General features: G+C 52.4%; 1 long non-coding RNA gene across 1 annotated transcript; it reads right to left on the reverse strand.

The window, feature by feature from the left end:
• Positions 1-4,364: 4,364 nt before the first annotated feature.
• Positions 4,365-9,027, reverse strand: LOC139083605 (uncharacterized). Its single transcript, XR_011540468.1, has 2 exons — positions 8,814-9,027; positions 4,365-4,680 (listed from the first exon to the last, which is right to left on the reverse strand). It is a non-coding gene; the product is annotated as an uncharacterized lncRNA (long non-coding RNA).
• Between the last annotated feature and the right edge of the window lie 8,226 nt (positions 9,028-17,253).

The following is a 17,253-nucleotide window of genomic DNA, read 5'->3' on the forward strand; positions in this document are numbered from 1 at the left end:
CATGGTGATCTTGCTCCCGCCTCCCCTCTCCAGACTGTGAGCCCTGTGGGGCAGGGATTTTGTCTTGTTCCTCCTCGACACCTGGCTCGGCGCCTCTGAGGTGCACAATCAGAATGTATTGAATGAATAAGTGGACAACAAGTGAATAAATGAACAAGTCTGTTCGCAGCCCATGTGCACAACTCTAGGCCCACATCAGGGAGCACTGGGGAATGAATAACGCACAGCGCTCCTACGGGGGTTTTATTTCAGTCACCCACCTTCTCAGATTTTCCATGCCGCCGTGCAGTCACTGGCCACCCAAGCCCATGTATGTCTCCAAACTGGCCAGAGGCTGCGCTTTGATAGCACCCGTTCAAACGGGCAGTGACTTCATTTGGCTCCTCTGGATGAGGGAACAGGCGAAACAGCGAGTTACTTCATTTCTCACAGCAGCCTTCCTGTGAGCTCTTTCTCTGAAGAAATCTTGATCCGTGGCAAACCGTCTGTGGTGTTCCCGCCTGGAGCCTTTGGCAAGAGATGGGAGGCGAGAGTGACAGTGCCAAGGAGGCAGCTGAAGGATCGTCACCCTGGGAGCCACAGCTCTGGCTCGCTTTTTCCAATGGGCCATAAAGACTGAGGGAGGCAGGGGGAAGGGGAGGGGGCTCACCAGGAAAACGAACTAGAGTTCCCAGGAGTAGTCACGGTGCCAAGCCCACCTGGCGTGGAGATCACGTGTGGACTCAGCGGCCGGCAGCGGGCTTCATGATCCCTGCTCCACCACTTGTGGGCTGCACGACCTTGGGCAAGATGCTTCATTACTATACCTCGGTTTCTTCATCTTAAAAAAATGTGATAATACTGACATGACTTCATGTGGTGGAAAAGAGTAGACGAATTAATAGTTGTGAAATATTTAACGGAGTAGATGGTCCATAGTAAGCTCTACATATATTTCCTTACGTAAAATGGAGCAGAACACTTGGGTTCTAGCCACACAAACTTTCTTTTTCTGTACTAAGGCCAGCCTTGATAGCTCTTGTGTTTGCTGTGAGAAATGAACTAATGAATCTGCAAATTACAACGTGTTAAGTTTGATTTGTCATCAAGACCACGTAAGAGGTCTGATCAGCGAGGCAGGGTGGGGCGGGGGTGGGGGGTGCCGGGACGCTGAAGGGCTGTCAATCGTCAGCTTCTGATTATCTGCCTTGTTGAGGTCCCCTTCTTGTCAACATCATCAGCTCTTTGGCTCGTTCAAGTCTTTGGTTGACAACATCCAGGCCTCTCATGGTCCCTCCCACACAGGAAGGGCTGGAGGGAAAAGGCTTTTGAGAGTAAAACTGGTCTTTCTCTTCCTACCCACAGGCAGGTATAGCCGGTGGCCACAAGCTGCGAGAGAGGGGCTGGCACCTCCCGCTCAGCCCGCTTTGCCTTTGGGTGGGAGGGGAGGGGTCGAGCAGGGGTAGGACAGGGGAGGGTGGCCAGTTTGTGCTGGGGCCTCAGAAGGAGATGTATTTGTCTTTGTCATGGAGAGCTGGGCATGAAAACAAATACACATCCCAGAGTCCAGTACAAATGTGCTGCCACGTCCTGCTACTTCTGTGATTTCAAATAGGTACGCAACCTCTTTGAGTCTCAGTTTTTCTCATCTTCAAAATGGGGATAATTATACTTAATTAAAAGAGTGACAATCAGTGAGATATATAAATCCCTTGGTATATGACTAGTTCAATAAATGGTAGTTTTATTAGCTAATATTTTGCATTATCTGCATACCATCCCCTCCGAGGGACAGAGAAGTGCATGCTGACACCCAAACTAGAAAATGTGGTGGCAGCAGAAAATGACTTATAACTCAGATTTGCTCCCATTTTCTTTCCAGAGCACATAGTAAGTACTCATATGTTCATTCATTCATTCATTCAACCAATGTTTACATGGCACATACAATGTGCTATTATTTTGCTCACTTGTATTGTCTTACTCTCACCACTGGAACTGCCAGGTTCATGAGGGGAGGGGCAGTATCTGTTGGGTTCTCAAGATGCTTAACAAATGCTTGGTAGGTGAAGGAATGGATGGAGCTCAAGCACGTCTGCAAGACTGGAATGAGTCAGGCAAGGAGGTGGGGACAGGGCCGGCATTCTGGGCTCGGTTGCGCCTCCAAGAACAAAACTTTCCTTTGACCTGGAGCCTCCACAGACCCTCCTTCAGTGTAAGATCCTGGAAGATCACTGGACACCAGACTTGGGGAACTTCTTCCCTAGTGGGAAGACATCCATTCATCCACTTGGGTGTCTCTGAAACCCCCCGGAGAAGGGCCTGGTCCCCGAGTCTGAGTAGTACAGCAAGTGGTCAAAATAACAATGATAAAAAGAGAGAATCGATAGAGAATGGAAGGAGTAGCCTGCCCTCAGTAATTTAACAGAGGGAGGAAAATTCCAGCTTAGGGTATGTAACTAACACAGGAAAAGACCTGACCTAAGACCGTGCTTTCATGGATACTGGGTGCCCCACATGTAAGACACACTCATTCCTGCCCCCAGACCCCATTCGATGTGACTGAGGCTATCTAGAGACACAAGCGGAGAGGGAGAATCATAATCTCCCAAAGGTGGACACAACCCAAATATCCATCAACTGACGAATGGACACACAAAATGCGGCACGTACACACAGCAGAATATGATTCCGCCATGAAAAGGAATGAGGGACTGACACAGGCTCAACATGGGTGAACCTTGAAAACATTAAGCTGAGTGAAAGAAGCCTGTCACCAAAGACCACACATTCTACGATTCCCTTCATATGCAAGTCCAGAACCGGAAAATTCTCGGGACAGAAAGCAGATCAGTGGTTGCTTAGGGCTGGAAGGGGTACGGGGGCAGGAGGGGGTGATAACTAAAGGATACGAGGTTTCTTGTTGAGGTGATGAAAATTCTAAAATTGACTGTGGTGATAGTTGCACACATGTGTGAATATACTAAAGCCACTGAATCACACACTTTAATGGTGAATTGTATGGTATGTGACTTTATCTTTAAAAACTTGTTTAAAAGAAAAGAGAGAGAAAAGGGAAGGAGGCAGTTGAGATGGTGCAGGAAGGCCCTGATCACAAAGCGCAGGCGCTGTCTGTCCTGGCTGTCCCCCAAGCAAAGCCTGCACGTCCCCCAGGCCGTGTTATGGGAGCCCCTGAGCCATGACTCGGGAAGATAAACTGGCCCCAGAAGGTGTAGGGCTGGGTCCCTTCTCCCCTGACAGCTCCCTCTCTGTGTTTTTTCTGGCACAAGAAACACTCTGTCTTCTTGTATAAATAGGGGAAATTTATGATAGTTTTCCCCCTTCTCCTCCCTGGTGGGCTACCAGGAAGGGGCCCAGCAGTGGGGGTGGGGGGGTGGGGGGGTGGGGGGCGGGATATAAATGTGCAAAGACTGGAGGGAGTCAGGGATCTCAGCCCTGGCCCCGGCTCTCCCTTCCCTCTGTGGGTTTGACCATCTGGGTGAGGAGGCGGCAGAAGAGGCGGGGGCCCAGGGAGGCAGGGGAAGCGGGTCTCCGGGCAGATGTCCAAAAGGAGGCACGCAGGGGGATTTAGGGAAACATGGCTTGGCTATCCCAGATCATGATCAGAGGAGACACAGGCCCCCTGCCTGGTCTGGGTTATTTTTGTCCTTGTGTCTTATTGAGGCAGCTGATATGGTGGGAAGAGAACTTGTCTTGGATTCAGAAAATTGACAGAAAAACTAAGTGTATGACCTTAAGCAAGTCACTTCCTCTCTCTGGGTCTCATCTGTAACTAAAAAAAAAGCGGGCAGAGGGAGATTGAACATATCAGGGGTTTTCCAACTGGTTTCAGCTGTGGGCTCCTTTCTTCAAATAAAACATTATGTAGCAACCCACTCTCTAATGTGGGTGTCTGGCCAAGCTTCCCGGGCTGAAGGAAGGGTGGGGGTGCAAGATGCCCAGGCCCCTGTGGGGATTGTGAGGGGGCTTGGCCAAGCACAGAGTGACCTCCATGGTCCCCTTCATCTCTGGCCTCAGGAGGGCGTTTGCCCATATGAAGAGTTTAAGCTCTGCTCACCCTGGGAAGGAATCCCAGCTCTTCAACTTACCATCCATCCGTAGGGACATCACTTATCGCCTTGGGCCTCAGTTTCCTTATCTGTAAACTAGAATAACAGCAATGCCCATCTCAGAGGACTGTCATGAGGATTATATCACACAGTGAGCATAGTCTCTGGTACTCAATAAATGTTAGTATTATAATTATTCCATGATCAGATGGAATCCTGCAGGTGGGTTTGAACTGACAATCTGGTGTGGGGAGGTACACTATGAAGGGCAATGGCAAAACCACTATAACAAAAAGGACCCCAAACACAGTCACATACAGAAAACAAGTTTATTTCTCCTGGCACAGGCTGGGAGGGAGCAGTCCCGCACAGCAGGCGGCTCCGCCTCACCTGGGCCGTCAGGGGCTCGGGCTCTTTGCGTGTTGTTGCTTTGCCTTCTCGGGGATCTCTCCTTAACTGCAGGGTCGAACTCAGTGCCAGGCTCATCTGGTCCAGCTCACGAAGAGGAGAACTTACCCAATGTCTTAAGGCTCTGATGATGGACGTTACTCAGCGCATATTCCCTTCTCGCCACACCTGGCAGCAAGGGCAGCTGCGAAGTGAAGCGTCCAGCTGAGTGGCTCTCTACCCTCTGCAACAAGGAGAGAAGGGACTTTAGTGGCCAGTTGGCTGTCTTAATCTAGGGCTCAAAGCCACCCTCTTCCTCTTCCCCTCCCAGAGAAGAAAGAGTCCACAGCCCAGAAAACAGTGTGATCCCCAGTGAGGTCCCACCATCCATGCCAAGGTCAGCAGCCCCAGGAAGTGACTTGGACGCCTCGCTCCAGAGAGAATACCCTTCTATTCATCTTTTTTAGGAGGATGTGAGAAAAGTTTCTGGCCCCACTGCCTGCCTGCCACTCCCTTTCTCAGTCTCATCTCACTCTCTAAACTCTGTTCCCAGTCACTAGACATGACTACAAATGTGGGGGTACAGGATGACCTGAACCAGGAATGGAAGACGGGACCAGGGCACGGAGGCCACGCTCTTCAGGGAGCACAGGCATGGGTTTTGGTACCAGGCAAACCCAGCTACCCAATGTGTGATCCTAAGTGGAGATTAAGCTCTCTGAATCTCAACTGGCTCTTTTGGACATAGGAACAAGAAACCCACTCGTCAGAGCTGTTGTGAGCATTAAATGGGATAACCTATATACCTGGCACACAGTAGGCCGTCAAGAAATGGTAACTGATTTTACTTGGTGCCAGCAAGACAAATCTGATTCATGTCCCCTGGGCTGACCCAGCCTTGCGTGGACCTCTTGTTCTCTCTTTCCTGGCCAGTGCATCACTCCCGCCCTCTTTACTTTCTATCCTCATTCCCTTCCCATCTGAACCCTGATCTATACTTTCCTCCTCCAGGAAGTCTTCCCTGACTGAAACATTCCCAACTGGCCTCTTCCCACCCCCACTCCCACCCATCTTCCAGCTGCCCCATGGTCCTGGTCTCATCCTTGTCCCAACTTTACATGTGTGTCCTGCCTCTCTCCCCTCAGAAAGTTCCACCTCCCCTTTCAGAAAGTGGGTAGGGCAAGGGGTTAAGGTTTGTTATCAGGCAGATCAGAGTTCAAATCCCAGCTTCGTCACTTTCTAGCTTTATGATTCTGGCATGTCACTTCATCTCTTTGGATCTCTGTTTCTCCCACCTCTGGAAGGAGGTCAGGTATGTGGGGGCTGGAATAGAGTTAGAGGGTATTTCATAAACGGCAGTCCCCTCTGCTCTATCCCCACCCCCACTCCGGGGACCAACACTCTACCAAAGGGAGATATCAGACTGGAAAGTAATTCCCCTAACACAGCCCTCCCAGGGGAAAAAGAAATGACTGCCCCTTGAAGTCTGTGGGCACTGGGAGGGGACCAGCAACCCAAGAGCCAGAACAGAGGCTGGGGAAGAACTCAGGTGTCCCAGCTGCCCTTGCCGCATGCACCCCAGTTGTTAGACCAGACTCAGGGATAGGGTGAGAGGTTGATCTGATCAGTCTTCGAGAGTCTGCTAAACTCGTAACCTCTGAGAGGCTCCATGCCCCTGTCTCCAACTTCCAGGACCAGAAAAGCAACACTGCCAATAACCAGTGCTAACACAGTGCTTCCTTCACAACTCTGGCTGTTCTAGGCACTTCACATACATTAACTCATTTAATCCTCCCAACAGCCAGGAGCTAGCTCTATTAACTCCATTTTACTGACAGGAAACTGAAGTACAGAGAGGTTAAGTAACTTGCCCAATGTCATTCAGCTAGTATACGGCTGGGCTGAGATCCAAAACCTGGCAGTCTGGCTCCAGAATCCACGCTCTTAACCACTATGCTATCCTAGGAGCTAACACGTACTGCTAGTTGGTGTGCCAAGCACGAGGGAAAACACATCACATATATTTCACCTAATCCTAAACAACCCCTGAGACACACACTATTATTATTATCCCAGTTTTTCGGGTCAAGAAACTTAAGGCAGAGAGAAAAGTTAAGCAACTCTTCTGAAGTCACACAGCTGGACAGCTTCAGCACCCCTCACAGCTTTGCCTCACATCCCCCACTCCCACCCCCAGCTCCTTCTACTCTAGGTGGGTTTTTGAACTTCTAGCACCTTCCTTCACAAATCTTCCCACAACCTGTTCTCCAGCTACTCCCATTCACTTTTGTCTCGTTCCTTCCCACTTTTGCCCAGTCCCTCCTGTCCCGCAGGACATCCCCTCAAACCTTTCTGCCCCTCTCCCTCTGTTCCCTCTGCCCTCCCCACCCAGCTCCAGCTGAATCTGATGAATTTCACCAAAAGAGACCATCAGATGGTCCCCCATCAAGCCCCCACTGCGCCTCGATCTCACGCCCCCAGGGGAGGCACTGCGGTAGCTAAGCCTGAGAGTCCGAAAGAAGATCATCATGCTACTCCCCGCCCCCACTTCTCATCACTCATCTGGGATTCCAGGGCGAAGAAGGGCGTTAAAGTGCAGAGTGTTCATTTAATATTAACAAATTGAAATGAATTCTTTTAATGCCAATTAACTTGGAGCGGCCCCTTATTAATAGTAATTTAGATTCATACTTGGGAGAAGCGGGGACAGGGGGCTGCGCCGAATGCGCCCAGAATGTCAATGTGACAACAGAGCTGGAGAACGGAGGAGGGAGGAGCAGTGGCAGTTTTACTTGTGCCGAGTTGGGTTCTGTTTCCCCCAGAGGAACAAAGTCACCGGAGGCAGACCCTCAGGAAACACATTACTCCCCTAATTTGATTTTTGTTATCTGCAATGAATCTGAATAGGCTGAAACCATATCAAACCGTTTTGATGGCTTACCACACAATAAAGCTAAAAAGAATGTCCTCAGAGCCAGGATTTACCCCGAACTCTCCTAAACCAAAGCTCCCTGACCAGAAGCGATGAGTCCCCAGCCAGCTTTCTCTCTTCCTTTGTGTCCGTGCAAAACCAAAGCCAGAAACCAAAATGGGGTCCCCCATCTCTGCCAGCTCCACCTGAAAGTAAAGGGAAGACTAAACCTTGTGTGTCTCTCCTGGGAACCCTCCCCCCGGGAGGTCAGAGACCCAGTGGGCTCACCCTGAGCTAACAGCTTACATTTAGAGGAGAAAAAAAATATCTGCTTGTACTTTTCTTAGAATTTAGGGAAAAGATGCAAATTAAAATTCAACTTTGTATACCAAAGAGTTGCCCAGAATAGAGCCAAGGAGAAAGAGCTTAGTCCAGACTAAAAGGTGGAACAGAAATTCTGCTCTTCCTGATTTTGCAGACTTGGGGGGTTGGACTGGAGGTGCCCGGAACTACATCCTGGAGTGCAGGCTCTGACCTGAATAGAACATTTTCTTCTTCCCAGGTGTCCCTCCTTGGCTGGGAGGGTAAGGCAAATTTGAAGCTGGGAATTGTGGAAGTTGGGGGTGGGGGTTCTGAGATAGAGGAGACAGGAGTGCAAAGGGGGCTGGGGAAGGCTAAGGAAATGTACCAAATGGTGAAGTTTATAAAAGAAAAGCTTTTAAAATGGTTTAACATAAAAAGATTAAAGAACAGGTCAAGTTTTAAAAGGAGGTAAAATACATCAAAATTGAGACACAATAAACAAAATGAGGACAATGCAAAAAACACTCCAAGTAAATTGTTCTTCCAAAGAAAAGGGGTTGGAACGAATCAAAAGAGACCTTGTTCACGCCCCCATGGAGTTTCCCAAACAATAAATTCATTTACAAAACAAAAAGAGAAATCAACACAAAACTAACCCTCTGTCCACACGTCGAGAAAAAAATCCGCGGAGATTCAGCAACAGCTGAAAAACTAGTGAGGGAGGAGAAAAACAAATGAATAAACTTGAAATCTGTTGTGATTATTTGTAAATATTTAAATTGGAGGATGAGATGGAGAAAGGTGAACTTGACATCATTAAAAAAGTGAAACTTGCAAAACCATAAGGTGTAACTCATCAACACAGAGAGGTAAACTCTCTGTCAGTGGACTGCTCCTCTCCAAAAGAAAGAAATATAAAATTTATCGAAAAGTACCACTCACCCCCTCCAAGAAAAGTATATTGACCTGAATTCAAATCCTTCCCCAAATCCAAAATGAATTATACAAAAAAAAAAATCCAAAAGGATTTCCTTTCAACTAAGTGAAAAACAAAATCGGATTTAAATTGTCTAATGGAGCAGGAAGGGGGATGTTGTTTGCAGGTGCCAGAAAGGACCCGGGTGTTTGAAAGAGGGTGTTTGAGGCGTGGAGGACCCGCTTACCTTGCTCGGAGCGGCAGCCGCCGGACAGAAGTGGGCCAGAGACCCTGCGAGTGGCTGCGTGTTGGGGAAAAGAGGATTGGGGTTCTGGGTGCCCCTAGACGAATGAGGAGGGTGGAAGGACTGGGGGTACCCATGTCCCCACCTCCGCCCGCCTCCTTCCCTCTTGTACCCAGGCCTAGAGAGCTACTGAAAGTTACAAATTGCTTCCATTATTAGCTCATCCCGGGCGGCCTGGTCATTGGCCAACCCCAGACCACGTGGTCCCTCGTACCAATCGATCGAATTTCTAGTTGCAATTCTCCGTCTGTCCCTTGGCTCTGGGCAGCGAACAGGGGGAGCGGTGGCGCGGGGGCTGGGGAGGGGCTAAAGAGAAGGGGGGTCTCTTCGCCCCATCCCCTCCCTCTCTGACTGTCCGAGCCCTGAGTGCCTCCCCAGAAGGGGTCGAGGGAATGTTGTGGGCTGGGACACACTGGGGAGGTCACAAACTGGAGCAAGCGCCAGACGTCGCCGGGGACCCAGGGCCCTCTCCTTCCAGTTCCCCAGGCCCAGCGGCCCCGCTGGCCACTCCCTCTATAGCGCCCACTCTGCCCCGGGCGTCCCTGGGCTAGCAGCCTGGCCCTTTGACCCGGGCACTTGGAAGTCCTCTCTCCGGATCACTGCTTCGGCCGGCACTTTGGGGAGGGTGCTCCCGAGTCCTGCTTCCCGGGCGCTCGCTCTGGATCAGGCGCCTGCGCCCTCAGGGGGCGCCCCCCACACCCCGACTGCGGAGTTTGCGCCTCTCCTAGGACCGCTTGAGAGAAGGACAAACTTTTAAGTGGATCAAAATCAAGAGGAGCCCGTCCAGAGCAGGTGAGCGGGGCCCGGGAGGGGCGCGCTTGAGCCTGGAAATAATGTCTCTGCCCGTCTCTGTGTCTCTCGCTCTCCTTCTCACTCCATCCAGTTCCCCCCGCAGGCAGACGCGGGTCTGCCCACCCTCGGGGGAATCTGACTGGGGGTGGCCGTCTGTCGGAGGCGTGGGGCCAGAGCAGCTGTCCTGCCCTGAGTGTGGGGACTACGGTGGCAGCTGGCAGGGTCAGGAGAAGCGTTACTTCTGAAACTGTGAGGACAGGAGAAATGGGGGGCCTAGAGACCCTGAGAGGCTAAGGGTGATTACTTCTTTCCCCAAACGCAACTTGCGGGAACTTCAGAAAAGTTGTTGGAAGGAGGATGGAGAAGGGAGCACTCAGAGTTGGGTTTTGAGGTTTCAGCGGCGGGAGGGGCGCTCAGCTCGCTACACTGAAGGAAGGCTGATTTCCCACCGGGGCTGATTACCCAGGAGAAAACCCCGCCTGTCCCCAACCTGCTCGCTCCAGCGAGCGCTTAGAGACGCTTGGAGATCCCGAAAGGGGTTGCTGCGGAAAGGGAGAGAAGTGCTAGCCGAAAATGGCAGTTTCCGACTCCTCCAGGGGCGGGGGGCGGGGTACTGGCTCAGACTCTCAGCCCGGGAAAGCCTGATTTTGGCTGACTTTAAGTTAGGAGTGACAGGAGAGAGGGAAAACTCCCAAATTTCTTCTTTTAAATCAAATTTGACTCAGAGACCCATTACTCTACGATGGAATCGGGGAGTGCCCTCCCCCGCCCCAGCACGACCTTCCTACTTTCTCCAGCTCCTACAGGAGGACAAGGAAAAGAGCCCCCTAGCCCGTCCCAGGGCTGAGATTGTCCCCTCCCAAGAGGAGTCCCGGGAGGAACAGCTAGAGGAGCCTCCTTGAAGGGGAGTCAAGGGCAGGGCGCGGCTGAACTTGGAGGCCCCTGGAGAGAGTGGGCAGGCCAGGGCGGGTGCTGGGGGCCCTGGGGAAGAGGATGAGGGCGGAGGCCGTTGCAGGTGCACTGGCGGGCCCGGGGGAACTCTTGAGCCCCGTGGGGTCCCCGGAAGGGGAGGTCGAGCCTGGGCCGAGGGTCTCCGCTGCGCCTGAGGTTTGCGGTCCGGACCCGCGGAGCCGGGCGGGCGCGGCCGGCGCGTTTGGACCGCCTTGTGGAAAGGGCCCGGTGTGGCTGTGGATCCCAGGAGAGAATATTCCCGCGCCGAGCGCGTGGTGTCTGGTCCCTACCCGGCCCGCACCTCCAGAGGCCTCTCGGCCCTGCTGGGTCAGGAGCGGCAAAACCGCCCAGGGCTTTGTTTTCGCTGCGCCCGAGGGTTCTCCGCCGGTAACCCAGCGACTGCCCCCGCACCTGCTCCTCCGGGAGGCCGGAATTGGGCCGCCGAGCTCAGAGGTTTAGGAGGCCCGCGGCTCGCACTGCCTAGAGGCGGACGTGAAGGCGACTGATACTCAAGTTTAAGCCCTTTTCTCTACTAGCATCCCTTGGCCTTGCCCACCTCTCCAGCCCAGAGCAGTTGGATAGAAGGTCTCACCCCACCCCAATCCCGGAGTTAACCTGGGAGCCAACTGGGGCTTCTTTGCCGAGGCTCTGTGTGCGCTGAGCGAAGGTGCTTGGTTCTGGGCTCTGTCCCCTCCCTGTTGGGTGAATCCAGCCCTTTCTGCCCCTGGCTCCCCAAAACTCCTCCCCCCACATCTGTGGGGCTGTCTCTCTTTTACTCTTTCCTTTTTTCTCTTCCTCCTCTCTCTTTTTTATTAGGATTGATGGAGTTAACAGTCAGCAGCTTGGCAAGGCTCCCCTAAGCGTGTAGGGGGAGCTGTGGACCCAGCCCCGACTTCTCAAGCTGGGGGAACAGCCCCATTTCTGGGTCCTTGAAATTGACCCCCAAGTTGAGGGCAGTTGAGAGAGGACAGCTGTGCTGCCACAGGAAAGAAGTCCCCACTTGGGGAGGGGGCAGTCTTATGCCACATGCCTTTTGCAGAGAGAGGCTTTAGAAACAAAGGAAGCTAGAAAGAAGGTCGAGGAAACAGCACAAAGGACTGGAAAAGTTGAGAACCACAAAGAGAAAAGACTGATGAAGAAAAGATTTGAGAAAGCCCCAATGCTTGGGGCAGAGGCAGCAGCTCCAGCAGGGCAGGAGGAGAGAGATGAATGTGGAGGAATACTGATAAAGGACAGAACCAAGAAGCAGGATTAGTTTGTTTTCTGAGAGAAAAAAGCAGAAAGGAAGAAAAGAGAAAGAAAGAAAGAAAAATAGAGAAAAGCGAAATAGGGAAAACAGAGAAAGCAAATGAATGAAAGGAGGGCGCTAGAAATGAAAAGAAAAAAGAAATGCAAGAGAGAAAGAGAAAGAGAGCTGGGTAGGAAAGAGGAAGAATAGGAAAAAAAGAAGGAAGGGAATATGAAGGAAGACTATAGAGAGAAAAAAGTGAAGGGAGAGGAGAAAGAACACAAAATAAGGAAGGAAAAATGAGAAATAAAGATAGAGAGAAAGCGGAAACAAAGAAAAGGAGAGAGAAAAAATTTGGGTTAATAGAACGGGGTCGGATTGGGGAGGAGCGGTGGGAGGAACGAGTAGGGTGGAGGATGAGCAGGGAGAGGCCGGAGAGTGCAGGGTCTCCCAGGTACCCCGGCTGTTGCCTTCCTGACCCGCCGCCACCACCACTGCCCCAGCCCCAGCGCCCACCCAGGCGTCTGCAGCCGGCGCCACCAGGGAGGTGCAGGCGGAGGCCGGCCTCCTGCAACCAGCTTCTCCGAGAAGCAGCTGATGGCGCTGGAGAAGGAGTTCCTCCCGCGGCCCCACCTGCCTGGGGCGGCAGCCTCGAGGCTCCGCAGGTCAAGATCGGGTTCCAAAACCAGCGCATGAAGCAGAAGAGGTGGCTTAGAGAGGCGGCAGTGGGGAACTCGCCCTTGCTCAGGCTCCTCACCCCCAGCCACAGCGCCTCTACTCTGACCCTGCGGGCAAAGGCTGTCTGGAGCCTGGGCCGCTTTGTTCTGCAATGCTCTGGCTCTGTGACCTCGGACCTCAGTTTGGTCATAGGTCAAATGAGCCCTTTCCACTGGAGGGCTCTTCTGTAATTTTGGAGAGCCTGCCTCTAAGCGCAGGAGAGAGGGGAGTGAAGATAAGGCCTGGTCCCCTCTGGGGAGGGCCACTTAATTTTCTTCCTTGGTGAGAAGAAAAATCTTCCTCCTTTGCCATCCTTATCTCCATCCCTGCCCAGTAAACTACCTCCCAGGGCCAGGAGTTGCCCCACGCAGAGAGGGTAGGATTAATCCATAAAGAGCCTGGAGTGAGGTTTACGAGTACCAGAGGTGCCAGAGAAAGAATCTCATTCTTGAACAAGAATGAGGACGTTCCCTCCTCGGTCAAGTGGACTTCAGCTTTGTAGTGTGTTTCACTGAACTCATACTCACAAAGAGGTTAATTGGCAAAATGGCTTTAGATTAAGCCTGGAGAGATCAGCGTGGGGGTGCGTGTGTCTATAGCCTGTTGGGCCTGCGCTCCCACGCCCTGTCCACGTGCTGGGCAGCTGCCCAGTGAAAGCCAATTAGATAACTCCTTTGTTCCCCAAAAATGAGATGGGGCAGGCCACTGAGGTCAGCCAGGTCTCCCAAGGGCAGTGGAAGCCTTGAGGATGGGCTGGAGGACCCTCAGACCACCAGCTGGAAAGCCGTGTCCTAGGGAGGCCTCGGCCCGCACTTCCCACCTCAGCCCTCCTCCTCTCTCTCAGCTTCTCCTTTCCTTCATTTCTCTCTCCCTGCCTTCCTTCTTCCTTCTGTTTTTCCTCTCTTTGCCTTTTCATCCAGTCCACACCGAGGCTTGGTACTGTCTTTGTAACCCGGATGCTGTCCTCAGAAACCTTTAGGCCGGCTAACAAGCACCTGCTCTCGGGAGTTCATTATGTGGATGCAAATATTGAGATTGGAAGATGAGGGGCAAAATGGGAGTAAGCTTTGCTAATCAGGTGTGGAATGAATCAACTTGTTTTCTGTGTCAGTCATTATTGCCATCACATCCCCGTGGCTCACCCGGGAAAACCCTTCCCGCCTCCACCCATCTGCAGCCCTGCCTCCTCCTTGGGGGTGGCGTTGCTGGAGCCCCGAGGCTCGTTGCTTCCCTAGGGTTAGTGGGGCCTGCAGGAACTCACCTTGGTGCAGGCGAGGCAAGGTCAGTGATGCCAGGTAAGAGCCTCAGACCACTGAAGAAGCCCAGCCTACTTCCCTATTCCCAGTGCATTCAGGGCTCCTCTTTCCCTTGGATAGGGAAGCTTGTCCATTCTGGCTCCCGGCTGTCTCCAAGAACACCCCTGATTAGCTGGGCCCACCGCCATCCATCTCTATTCAGCAGGGAAGGGAGGCCATTCATTCTAGGCCTTGATGGAAGGGATGCAGACTTATCTTCCCAGAACAGCCTTCCTTGCCCCAACCTGGCCCCTCGGGGAAGGAGGGAACCCAATCCACTTCGCAGGACCCGGACTCTCAGCTGGCAGAGCCGACAGCTGCATCCTGGAGCCTGACGCTGGAAGCAGCTTCTGCCTTTGGACTCTCCTTGTTGCCTGGGCCCCTGCTGTTCAGTTTGCTGCTGTGTTTTTCTCCCTCATTTGGGGGTGGTGGGGCACAGGGAAATGAAATGTTTCTCCCCAAGCCCCTAATCCTCCCCCTTGCCCATGCCAAACCTTAAAGCTGCTGATGGTAATGAACCGCAGCTTCCAGCCCTGCTCATAAGCTGCTCAAAGCAAATTCAAATTCTCCTCTGGGTGGGAGGAAGGGCAGGTGCTCCTTCCTCAGTCCTCCTTTGCTAATTGATCCATTTTGAGGGCATTTGGGGGTCAAAATTGAGACCAGATTGCTTCAGCTGGTATAAAATTAGCATTTCCCATCACACCAAAGATCCAGACTTCTTGCACCCAGGAAGAGGAGGTCTTCGTGCACCCGCACGCCCGTTCTCTGGCCTCTCAAACCCGTGATGATATAAAGGTTTGTTGAGGTGGAGGAAGAGAAGGGAAACATGCAATTTGCTCCCTCTAGAAGTCAGTAGCTTCAGCTGTTCATTCTGCTAACATTTATTTACTACCTACTATGTGCAAAGCATTGGCTCTACCTCAGTTTGTCACGACTGTCAAAAACAGTTCTTGCCACTGCGAAGCCTCGGCGCGTGTGGACAAATATATAAATAAACAGATTGATGGAAAAGAAAGTTTGGATTCAGCTGATTTTGGTTGCAGCCTTCCGTGTGTCCAGTCTCAGAGCCCCTGTCTTCCAAGCTCCAGCTACCCAGACCCAATCAATTGAAAACCAGGACCGTCCTGGGGCTCATTTGTTTCCCCACCGCCCAGGGAAAATATGAGAATGGGAACAAGAGACTGCACTGGGACCAGCAGACGTGAAAGCCCTGAGATAAAAGGTTTGGGATGGTCAGCAGAGGGGCCCTTGGAAGGACCTCCTCATCTTTGAGGTGTGCATTGTCTGTGTGTGGGGTGGTATGTTTCTCTGGGTTTCTGAGCAGGCTGCAGGTTTGCCTTGGTGTAATTGCATGCCTGAAGGTGACAGCAAGGGTGTGCGTGTGTAAGTGAGCTGAAGGGGGTGGACAAGTGTTCCTGCCCCAGGCTTGTGTGCACTGGGCCCAGACGCCTGCACAGGAGCAGGTGTGTGTGTGTGTGTATTGGAGGGGTGCTGTTCACGCGGATCTGAACACATATCTGCATACATGACCCTCTGTGTATGCAGGAGTGTGTGTACTCGCTGAATTATTATAAAATTACACTGACCCTTACAGAAAATCCATACTGGCCTCGGCCTCTCTCCCCCGACCTCTCGACCTCTGGGGTGCCTGAGGAAAGAGCTGACCGGGTCACCACCTCCCCCTAGTCAATGAGTCTCTCTCCATTAGCATAAAACATGAATCTGCTGGCAGCTTGACAAATTATAACTAGCAGCCAGAGTTTTGCCAACTGGCTGGCTTGGGCGCTGTCTATTTATCATTGAAAATGGTAAATCATAAGAATCCAGATGACTTAATTATTCAAATCCACCCAGGACCCAGAGAAGCTGCAGGCCTGTCAATCTCAGTCGGGGCTCCAGGAGAGGGCAGGGGGAGAAGGCTGAGAGCTTGGGAGTCAGGAGATGCAGGTTCCATCCCTACCCCTCTCTCTGCCCGGCAAGCGGGGGCTGTCTCTGCAGCCCCTTCCCCTCCCTGCCTTCCTGCCCACCTTCCAGGGCAGAAGCCTGGCGGTTGTTTCGGTTGCCAACCTTCCTGAGGCCCTCCCTGTGCCGCCGCCTGCTGCCCACCACACGCTCCCACGCTCCCAAGCTCGTGTGGTGTTTCTCTGCCTCTTTGTGTGGGTCTCTGTCAGCTTGTTCTCTCTGTTTCAACGCCTTCATTTTTATTTCTCCTCTTTCTTCTATTCTTCCTTCCTCTCCCCTCTCCCTACAGTTGGACACTGGCCCCCCCCCCCCCACGACCTCTCTGATGGAGGCTTGCCCGCGCTCCTGGCCCCTTTGTTCTCCCTGTCCATGAGGTGCCCAGCGCAGGATCCCCCCCACACACACTCCACCACCCTCATCCCACCCCTGGAGCCCTAGAAGGTCTGAATTCTCTCCGCCTTGGAGCCACATGGAAGCCCGAATGTCAATGGATGATCTTGGGCTTGCTCTGCCTTTCAGCCGCCCCCCGGTACGAACACCCTCTGTCTGTCTCTTCTCTGGATTTCTGAACGCCGTTCTGCACACCTCGGGAGGCAGCAGACAGGCTGTCAGAGATGTGCCCCGGCAGGAGGCAGGACTGTGTCCCAAGAAGGCCCGTCCCAGGGCTGTCCCCTCGCTCCCATCATGGAACCACCTCAAGCCCTAGCAGAGGGGTCACTCACTGTGAGTTCTCCCAGAAGGAGCAGAAAATCTGTTTACAGAACAAATCCTCTATCCAGAGGTCTGCACACTGAGCTTCTGGAGCCCTTTTATCTTTGTTTCACTTGCAGCCCAGTATAAATATGTGCTACTACTTCTTCCAGCCCTGGGTCCCAAGAGAAGTGGATGCTGTCCCCGGCCTCCCAGTGGGGATGGTGCCGGGTGGCTCCACACAGTCACCGACGCTGGTGTTGCGTTCCCACCAGAGGAGAACGCGGGCAGCAAGGAGGGTCACCAGAGCCCCTCTCTTTGAATGGTACTCTGGCTTCTTCTTTTGGGGGACTTATTCTACCTCTGAGGGCCTCAGAGCCCTGTCCCCAGAGGCTCCTCAGAGCCCACTCCTGTGTCTGCAGATACTTGTTAGTTGGTTCTGAGTGGCTGCGTGTGTGTGATCAAATACTTTCAGGAGTCCTTGTACTATAACAACAAGTGACAATGTCCCCACCAACAGGACACGTGAGGAAACAGTCCTGTCCCCACAATTCCATTTTAAGGTCTCTGAGCAGCATTGCTCTCCGTAAAATATTGGCCTTACTGTATCATAAGACTCTAAAGAAGGAGCTACTTGTTTCTCCTTCTGAAAATAAGTTCTTCCTTAAGTCTAGCCTTCTCTTTCTTCCAGGGTGGAGTATGGGAATGGTCAGGAATCTTGGGAGAGGACGTCTCCCTCCTCCAAGAG

Source organism: Equus przewalskii, chromosome 5, assembly GCF_037783145.1.
Source record: "Equus przewalskii isolate Varuska chromosome 5, EquPr2, whole genome shotgun sequence".
Lineage (NCBI taxonomy): Eukaryota > Metazoa > Chordata > Mammalia > Perissodactyla > Equidae > Equus > Equus przewalskii.